The sequence below is a fragment of the Odocoileus virginianus genome, chromosome 30 (genome assembly GCF_023699985.2).
Source record: "Odocoileus virginianus isolate 20LAN1187 ecotype Illinois chromosome 30, Ovbor_1.2, whole genome shotgun sequence".
Lineage (NCBI taxonomy): Eukaryota > Metazoa > Chordata > Mammalia > Artiodactyla > Cervidae > Odocoileus > Odocoileus virginianus.
In genome coordinates this window covers 38,239,782-38,249,883 of record NC_069703.1, presented here as the reverse complement: position 1 = coordinate 38,249,883, position 10,102 = coordinate 38,239,782, and the positions used below count along the sequence as shown (strand labels likewise).

At 54.3% G+C, this 10,102-nt stretch overlaps 1 protein-coding gene across 4 annotated transcripts in view; it reads left to right on the top strand.

Annotated features, from left to right (window-relative positions):
• The window catches only part of AHDC1 (AT-hook DNA binding motif containing 1), a 65,087-nt gene extending 55,776 nt beyond the window's left edge, over positions 1-9,311 (top strand). For all 4 annotated transcript variants that reach the window (XM_070459008.1, XM_020909137.2, XM_020909139.2 and 1 more), the window contains one exon: positions 8,643-9,311. The gene's annotated coding sequence lies outside the window, so the exon portion shown is untranslated. The remainder of the gene's footprint in view (positions 1-8,642) is intronic.
• Positions 9,312-10,102: the final 791 nt, after the last annotated feature.

Below are 10,102 nucleotides of genomic sequence, written 5' to 3'. Positions count from 1 at the left end.
CCTCTCTGCCTGACCTCAGCTCCCTTGGTGCATGGAGATGGCAAAGGGCAGCACGTGGGAGTCAGGAGGCCTGGGGAAAGACCATTCCTCAATTGGCCAACTTGCTACATGCCCTTGACCAAGCTTTTACCCCTCCTCCTCCCCCCCCCCCACCTCTCTTTCCCCATCTGTTCAAGGAAATTGACTTTGGTAATCTTTTGGGTTCTTGAAACTCTGCATGGCATAGAGAATGGACCAGACTTTCTTGGGGGCAGCATATTTTTCCTCATAATGAAGCCAAACCAAGATTAAAATGGCCTTCCATTCCCCATGCACCTCACTGCAAGCGGCAGAGCCACAGATCTGAAGCAGGCCAGGGAGAAGCTGCTTAGGGCTTAAAATGTCAAACTCTTGATCCTTCTCACTGGAGGGAAGATGTCTTGTGGATAATCCAGAAAATGTGAAATAATCTGAAAACCTTTCCTCACGGGCTCTGGGTGGGAAAATAAACCGATGTGGGGGCTGGGTTATTGGGCAGGTCACGGCTCAGTGAGATACATAATGGAACCACCCAGCGAGGCCTGAATGCAGGAGGAACTGGGACGCCATCCAGCCCCACATTCTGGCCCGCTCCCCACTCAGAGCTGGGAGTTGACAGCACTAGTCCTCAGACCGAGGTACTCAGTTGTTCCAGAGACATCCATCCAACACCCACTGCCTGCCAGGCGTTGGGGACACAGCAGTGAACACCACAGTGAGCCCCTGGTCCTCAGGGGGCTTCCAGTTTAGAGGGAAAGATGGGAAAACAGAAGAACACAAAGCATTTGGTAATATGGCCATAGGAAGGACCATGCAAGAGAATAAAAGCCAGGAAGCTGTAAAGGTCTGCAGCCGGCTGGCCAGGTGCTGAGCTGATGCCTGAAAGATAAGGGGGCGACAGCTAGATAGGGATGGGGGAAGAGCATTCGGGGCAGGGGGAATGGCAGTGGGTAAAGCCCGGAGGCCAAAAAAGCACCTCAGCTTTGACGACCTGATGGGAAGACAGTAACGCTAATGACGGGGTGAGGAGGCAGGGCCAGATCATGCAGCCATTGGAAGGAATTTGAAGTTTGTTCCAAGACAAATGGGAAACCATTGAAAGGTTCTGAGCGGAGGTACCGCGGCGGCGGAGCAGGCAGGTGCTGCAGGAGGGAGACCGGCTGCGGTAGCTCAGGCAAGCAGTGGTTGCTGGCTTAGACCGTGATGGCGGGAGGGCTGTCCCCCCTTCTTCATCCAAGATGGCACACCCGCCCTCATCTCGGGCAACCCCCGCTCCCAGTGCCAAGGACTGATTAAAAGCATTGTGGGGAGTGAGGAAGTGTTGGGGATGCAGGGAAGGAGAGCAGTGAGGAAGAAGAGTTAACAAAGGGAGTGGCGCTTATTAACAGAGGGCTTAAACAAGGAGGACAGTGACACTGATTCACCAGCAGGGCAGCGAGCCCTTTTGACCCAGGGCCGGGTGCGGGAGAAGTCACTGAGCTCAACCTCACATCTTGAGCATCACCCCCACCTACCCTCCGATGCCTGTCCCAATGCCAGGCACAGCCCGTGTCCTCGAGGGCCCATGAAAGCTAACCCAAGCCCACAAAGAGCCTCAAGCATCTGGGTGTGAGATGGTAGGGAAAAGCAAACCTCATGCACCGGGAAGGCGGGCCACGGCCCGAAGTCACCTCTCTGTCCCTTTGGTAAGAAAAGGGATGTGTATTCGTGCTGGGCCGTTTGTACAACACAGCCTCACTGGCCCTTCACAACAGCCTGAGGGGTCGGGGTACTTGCCTCTTCCTTCAGTGAGTCAAATCTCTCGGAACGCAGGTGCAGCTCCGAAGCTTGCCCAGGGAATCCACGGGTAGGAAACGGCAGAGTCGGGATTTGAACCCAGCTCCCCACCCTCACCGATCCTGGATATTCTGCCTCGCTGGTCCCCCGCACCCGATTCCCCACCTCCAAAATGACGGAGTGGTTGGATACTTCCCACAGCTCTTTCTGGGTCTGACATTTTAAACGGATTTTGAGGTTCTGTGAAAGAAGCTGCATCCGAGCTCAACCTTGAAGGATAGGCGAGATGTGGACACACAAGAGACTGGGGGAAGGGCGATTCCAGGCAGAGGAAACTGCGGGCAGGGGCAGGTCACATCCCGATGTGAGTTAGAAGAAGAAAGCTGGGAGGAACCAGAGTAGGGAATGTGGGACCTGACTGTCTGGGAGCTGAGCTGACAGGGAGGGAGGGGGGCGGGGGGCGCCCAGGCCGGCAAACATCTTCCCTAGTCCCTTAGATGGAACGCAGAGCCAGACAGACTGGCTCCGCCTTGGGCCCTCACAGCTGAAGATCAGCCCCTTCTAGACCCTGGGGACAGGCTTCGAGGGTGGGAAGGGCCCCTCCAAGGTGTTCAGGGATCTCGAGTCCCCCTCTCTTCCCCATTCCCTCTTGGGTCTGGACCTGAGGCCAAGAGAAATGTCACAGGTCCTCCAAGGTTATACCAGCTGGGGCAGGAAGCAGTTTCCAAGGCCACCAGCCAGCCAGGGTCAGCAGGCATGCCCGGACCTGGGCCAGGCCCTGACCGCTCTGGGCTTTGTCTCTCCCCGTCTTGAAACCTCAAGAGGTCACCTGATCTTGCCTCTGGCCCTGAGCAAGAGGCCCACACCTCAGGGGTCAGGCAGGCTTGCCCGGGCTCCTCTCCCCACTGTCTGGGGCTGTCCTCACTCCCGGCCTATCTCTCGCCTCTCCTACAGCCATTTTCAGGCCAGGCCTTCTTGTTCTGAGCCCTTATTTCCTGGAAATGTAATCTCTCTGTGAGCATGCCTTCTCAGGCCCCTCCTCTCCCATTTCCCCGCATCCCTGCGGACCCGGAAGAACCCAAGGAGGCTGGAGGGTGGTGGCTGGGAGCAGGCCTGTGGGTGCAGACAGGCCTCTGTGCAGAGCCCGATTCCATCCCTTCCCAACCATGTGACCTGGTGAGTCATGTCACCTCACTGCGTCTCTTGTGGGAATTAAATGAGATTACCCGTGAAGCACTTAGCCCAGTCCCTGGCACACAGGAAGCACGTAATCAGTGGTTGGTAGATGAGTGAATAACATCCCTCCTCACAGTGTGTGTGAGTCACACACCTATGACCCTTTTCTCCAAGCTCAGGACTCTTGTAGCCAGCCCTCCTTCACCTGCTCTCCCCGCTTCCTTCCTGGGAAGGAGCTGGTATTGTAGTGTAGGTTCGGGGCCTTTGGGTTTGGGAGGCTGTGAAATACCACCTGGTTACATGCCTTAATAATGGGGCTGAGTCCTCCCTGGTGGGGGGTGCAGAGTCAAGGTGAGTCACAGGTCCCACCCCAGCGGACCTAAAGCCTGATGGGCAACAGGACCCAGACTGCTGCGTGATCCAGGTCAGCTGGAAACTCTCCTCATAGTTATCCACACCAGTTCTCTGTCTCAGTCCAGATCATCTGAAAAAAAAAGATTTCCTTGTCACTTTGTCTTCTAACTTTGGCTACCATAGTGCCCTCCGTTGGTGCCGGAGGGCAGGAGAAAGTAGGTTAACTCTGGGTTCAGCCCACACAAATGAACCACCTGGCCTGGGCCAGGCATTGCACGTGGTACTAAAGGAGCCACTGAACAAGATGAGCATTGCATGTGGTACTAAAGGAGCCACTGAACAAGATGAGCAGTATCCTGCCCTCATGGAGTTTGCAGCCTTTAAATGGGTGTTCATTACAAGCATCCATATGGGCATCACTCACCAAGGGAGGGACTAAGACGCTCCCACTAGACCTACTAGAGACCACCCTCTTGAACCAGGGGCAGGACTGGCAGGAAGAGCTTGGGGGGGTGGGGCAGCAAAATGGGTCTTGAACAAACTCGAGGCTTCGGAAGCTATAACCTTGGCTCAGCCACTTGGGTCAGCCCAGCCAGCATCTGGCAGGTCTCTGCCCCAATATCCTCCCACTCTCCACCCCAGGAGCCCATACCCCCATTGTGGCTGCCAGATATCCTTCAGCTTTGTGGGATGCTGTGTCTGGACAGCTCCCCACTCCTGAATATTTACTGGATGAATTGATTCAGACATATCTGCTCTTGTGGCTTCATTGCTTAACACCTTTTGATTGCATCCTCAGCCCTTCAGCCTCCTATCCTGGTGTTCTAGGCATTCAAGGCTGCGTCTTCAGCCCCAACTTCCTGCTCACACAGCCTCCCTTCCCAGCCCTAGACTGTGGGGTCTGGAGAGAGCTTTCCCCAGCGTGCCTGCCCCTTTGATGTTGGCTGTTCCTTGGCCTGGGCCACTCTTTCCTAGCCACCATCCATCTCCCACCTGTCAGTTCCTATCTTTCACTCAGACACCACCTCCTCCAAGAAGCGTTCCAGGATCCTTCCCAGGCGCAATTAATCTGCAGCCTTTTATGCATCTGTGACAGCTTCTCCTGGGAATGACTTCCTCACTGCACCATCAGCTCCTTTAGGGGGGTTACTCATTTCTGTGCACTGTCCCCTCAGTGTCTCATTGTGCCTGGGACATTTCTGAGGTCAGGGTTCGTGGTTGTTTTTTTTTCCCTTGAGTCAAAGAAGGGCATGTAGACCAGGGAGAATTGTGAGAGAAAGGGTTAGGCATTGGGACAAGGACATGAGCTGGTTTCTCTCAACCCCGCTGTTACCAGATACGCTCCCAAGGATGGAGCAAGGGTGGGGTGTGTAAATAAACCAGTTCCAACTCTCATGGCTCACCGGGCTCCTGGAGTTCTTCAAGTGCAGCCCCTCCAAGTTTACAGAGAGGAAGAGGGACTAGCCCAGCCATCCAGGCAGGAAATCACAGAAACAAAGAGCCAGCGAGGACCCTTGGGGTCACCCAGGTCCACGTTCTTGCCACTTCTCAGCTTCCATTCAGTTGCACACCCAACACATTACCTGTGGGTGACACCTGTCCTGACACAGGCAACTCCAATTGGGACGAGAGATGGGTGTTAGGGGGATATATATAACCTCCTCCCAGGACAGGTAAGGAGTGTGAGGCTCTGAGAGGTGAGAGATACACAGAAGGCCACACAAGCTGGGTGGGCAGCCATGGCTGTAAACCCCACCTTGTCTCACTAGCATCCCTCCCTGTGCCCAGCAGTGGGGGGAAGCAACGGAGGGTCCCTAAACGGAGGGTATGACTGGCAGAACTGGCGTTGAAGGAATGCCTCTGGTCACTGGTAGGTGGATTCTGAAAAACTCTGGAGCAGGGAGAGCCACACCCACCCACGCCACAGCCTACCCAGCCCGTTGGAAGCTTCATCCCTCATCAATGTCTGGGTCCAGCCTAGCTGAGGGTATCCCCATCTGCCAGGTGTGCTTTGGGTCTCGTGTTGGCGTGTCCTCTCCACATTTAATGGACTCACAGGCCAGATTTTGCCTGAAAACCTCGGGATGGATCACCTTTGGGCAGCTGTGGTTTGTCTCTGACCCCCTTGTCTTTGGCACATTATCTCAGTGCCTAAAGATCTTTCCCATTCCCTGTTCAACCCCCTTATTTTGTATAGAAACTGGAGCCCAGAGAGGGCAGGGACTTGACCTAGGTCACACAGCACATCGGTCTCTCAAATTCTCACGCACTCTTTGCCTTCTGTTCCACTGTCATATTTGAGGTTGAGACCCCCCTTTCTGGAGGGTAGAGACTCGAAGGTGGGGCTATATTTTAGACTACCTCTCCGCTGGTTTGCTTGAGTGAATGCACGAACGTGTGCTCCTTTTGCCAGGGAGAGCAGATCTCTGGACAACCTGGTTTATCCGTGGTCTTCAGCATTTTAAATTCCTGCTCAACTCAGCTCTCCCTTGGTGCCCCCAGTGCCAGCCCCCACAGACAGGCAGAGGCCACTGAGAGACCTGGCCCCACAGACCAGGTGAAACTGCTGGAGCATCAGGCTCCGTGGGATATAGCTCTGCAGCCCTTCATTATGGAGGTACTCAAAGGTTAAGTCTCGTGAACAACGGCCGGTGTCCTGGGGCGTTAGCCGCGTGCTCCATTGGAGATGCCCGGGAGGAGCTCGGAAGGGAATGACAAGGGCCTCAGTAGCTATGGTAACAGGGTGGTCTGAGGAGGCGTCTGGAGGTGTGCAAGATCTGAGCTGGACCTTGACTCCCCCCTCAGACGTAGACCAGTCACAGCTCCGTCATTCAGCCCCTGTATACCATTGACCCCAGCGTGTGCTGGGCGCCCTGCTCAGAGTGAGTTGGAAGAGTCAGTCTCTCCCACCAAAGCTGGGTGAGATGTGTTCCCTGAGCCCCCCAGGGCTTCTCTTGCCGTCCCCCCATCTCCCTGCTTTGTGAGCCTCTGGTTTAGGGGTCTGCTTTGCTTCCTTCTCTGCTCTGGGAGCCCCTCCTGAGCAGGAACCCAGATCCGTCTTCCTCTCTTTGTCCCCAGTGCCCAGCTCTGGGCCGCCTAGCCCAGCAGCATGGCTTCAGGGCCGGGGCAAGTCGCACCTAGTGAGGTCAAGGTTCTACATGGCCACAGCACTCTGCCTTCCTGGCTCAGAAGCCTCTGGTTTTGATTCTCTCCCCATCCCCCACCCCCCCCCACCATCCCCCAGATTCTGGCCAAGTCATGAAAGCTGGGGAGGGCGGTGGGAGGAGGAAGGTGAGACAGCGGTGGCTTAGCAGAGGGTGAGAAAGCCTCCCCGCTGCCTGGCCGCCGGCACCACGGGAATGGTTCTGGCAGGAGCTGCCTGCTGGGCTGAGATCACCATGGAGACCTGGCTTGGAGAGGGTCACTGGCAGTGGCTAAGGGCTGGAGGGGGGCGGGGGCGACAGGGATTTGTGCAGAGGCTCCCAGCCTGCCCTGGGGCCCTTAGGGGAAGCAGGGGAAGCTGGGGTTCGGTACAGTTTGCTTGTTAAGTGGTTTGGAGCTGCTCATCCTGAATCTCCCCCTCACTTGTCACCCCAGTACACCATATCTGTCACCCCAACGGCCGTTCCTTAGCTTGGCAGCTGTTCTTCAACTGCAGTAAAGCTGTCTTACAGATAGATGCCCCCAGCCCTCCAGCAGAACCTGTCCCCCCCACCCCGTTTATCACTCCCCTAACTGGAGTGCTGGCACCCACCCCAACTGCATCCCTGGTCCCCACCACTCCAGTTGTGATACAGCTGTCACCCTAACAAGCACACCTCTTACCCCTACGGCTAATTTTCCATCCTCCTCTCACCAGCAGGAGACCTGACAGCCTGACAAAGATACAGCCCTCCCACTCACGCCTCTGCAAGCCACCTGGGCTGATGCACCAGGATGGGATTCTGTCCCACCTCCCAGGGGTCCACCTGGCTCCCCTGGCCCTTGAGGGGAGTCCTGGCAAGTCCAGCCTCAGGACAAAAGTCTTCCCCGGGGCTGACTGCCCAGCAGACAGCAGCCGGGGCTGAGCAGAATTTAAATGTGGCCCCATTGGAAAGGGAAGCCAAGAAAGAGGACAAGAGAGGAAAGGCTTTCAGTGGCTGCTGGTGGGGGGGGGGGGGGGGGATGGCTCCCTGAGGAGTCTCAAAAGGTGGTTCTAGCACCCCCCACGCCTGCCCGTTAATTTCAGTGGCATTTCACTCACCAAGTATAGGAGACGTGAATTTTAGGGCTCTCAGAAGATGGACCCCCAAAAGAGCCAGGCTAGTAACTAGAGGTCTTGAGACTATCACTTCCCCACTGGACATCTTCCTGCTCACCCCAGCAAAGCTGGGGTCTGGATAGGAAATCAGGTCCCCAGAGCCCTGCAAACATAATTAGGACCATCTAGGGAAGTGGGTGACTTCATATCTCTAGTGTCTGATGATTGTAGGGACTGGGGAAGTTTCTGAGCTTCTGGAAGGCAGGGGCTGCAGACAACACAGATGCTATTGTTGTCTTTTTTCCTTTATTCTGACAGACTTCCTCATCACCTCACCTCTGTAAGGAACAGAATGGCAGTGGTAGGGAATGGGGAGAAGGTTGGATTCGGAAGAAATTAAAGCCGCAGTTCACACCTGTGCTGTGCTAGGGCCTTGTCTTCCCATTATGTCATCCCTCAGAACAGCCTCAGTAGGAGGAATTACTAAACTTACTGTTACATTAGGAAATTAAGACTTGGAGAGCCTAGCTGGCCCGGGCCCCAAGAATATAATGACTCGTGCTGATTAGTATCACTTATGATACATTTATGGACCAGGTGTAATCTGCCTCAAACCACTGAATCTTCCCAACAAATACACGGGATAGTTCTGTTATCCCCTTTTTACAGATGAGTAAACTGAGGCCCGCAGAGATCCACTGACTTGCCCAAGGTCATAGAGCTATGAAATGGAGGTGCTAGCATTTGAGCTCAGCTGTGTCTGACTCAGGAGCTCAAGTTCTTAACAGGTTGTTCTGCCTGAAACTCCACCTTCTTATCCAGCACATCCTTTATCCCTCAGTGGTGTGGGCCTTGGGCACACATCTATCTTACCAGTGGGGAAATTGAGCTCAAAGCAGGCTAGAAGCAGGCCAGAGTTTCATGAGCAGGGCTGTTTGGAATTTTCTGGGAGGAGGAACAAGGCAGTTCACTTCTGGGTGAACTGGGTGGGGGTTCCTGCTCTTAGACTCCCTGTTCCTGGAGCTCAGAGTCTGTCCCTGCCACTGACTTCTGCCTCTTCTCTTGTGTTTCTTTGCAGCTTTCAGAAAATCAACGCCAAGACCCCTCCCAGCGTCCACATCGTCCTCCTCTGCCTGCCCTTCTGCCTCCTGCCGCCCACCCCCTGCCCGCACCCCCTGCAGCCCTGTCCCCTGCTCCCACCCCTCCCTGTCCATCTCCTCCACGCAGAAGCCGAAGGTGAGCCCTTTCTGCACAAAACCAGCAATTGTAAATACTTTTTAAAAATGTACAAAACTTAAAAAACAAAACACAGTTTTAGAAAAAGACAAAAAAAAAGAGAGAGAGAGCGCGCGCGTGTGCAAGAGGTTGCGAGCGGGGCCTCACGGTGTCCAGAGCCCCTGCAAGTATGCACTGAGAAATTTATCTACAGGTCGTTTGACAAAAATGAACAATATCCTATTTATTGTATATACTGTTTTATTATAAATCGTGGATTGTATATTGCATTCTGTAAACCTGCTGTGGTCCCGTGGTGTGCAAATTCGCATGGTGGGGGGGAGGGAGAAGAACCTCTTGCGGGAGCTTTATTTTTTTCTTTCTTTCTTTCTTATTTTTCACTCTTTTGGGTTTTCTCTTCTGTTGTTGTTGTTGTTTTCTGTTGGCAGGACACACCCAAAGATCCAAGTTTGTATTAAAAAGAAATGAAAAAAAGCAAAAAAAAAAAAAACAAAAAAAAACAAAAAAACAACCTCGTGTCTTGTGAAAGGGGGTGAATGAGGGTGGACAGAATGGAAGGGGTGTGACAGCTGGGGGTCATCACTGTCCACCGGGTCCCTGGAGAACTTGAAATACCTCCGCCACGTTCCCTCCCTCAGAGTTCTTCTTTCTGCCTGAGATCTGTGTCACTTTTGCATCTGGGCCCCTCTCTTTGCACACCAGGCCTTGGGTCTCCCCTGTCTCTGGGCTCCTCAATCTTAGCCCCAAAGTTTCCTAGGCCCTGATGCATTCTGTCCCAGGTCCAAGGTCTACCTTTTATAGCTTCATTTTGCTTTAGGTCCTGGGTCTCCCCTGATTCTGAGACCCCTATTCTCCCCCAAGTCCTAGGTTTCCTCTCCCTGAGGAACCCCCATTATAAATCAGGTCTTGGGTCCCCCCCTGCTTCTCGACCCCCTCACTCCATCTTCAGCCCTGGGTCTCTGACTCTATCCCCTTCATTTGTCCTGTGCCCCCCCCCCCCCCCCCAGCCTTTGGGCCCCACAGTTATATTCCGGTTCAGGATACTTGTCTTTGAGACACTCAATCCATCCTAAGGGCAAGAACCCTTGTGGTTCACCCCGTTTCCCCACAAGGACTGGAGCATCCCCTGTTTGCATGTCCCCTGTTTATCCTAAGGCCTGGGTCTTCTTTGTCTCCAGCACCCCCCTCTCCCACTTTTTTGCCCCAACACACCTTCACCTGCCTATGCAAACTGCAGGGTTTGACTAGGCCAGTGACCCCAACATTTCTGCCTTCCCCTGTCTTTCCACCCTGAACCCCAAA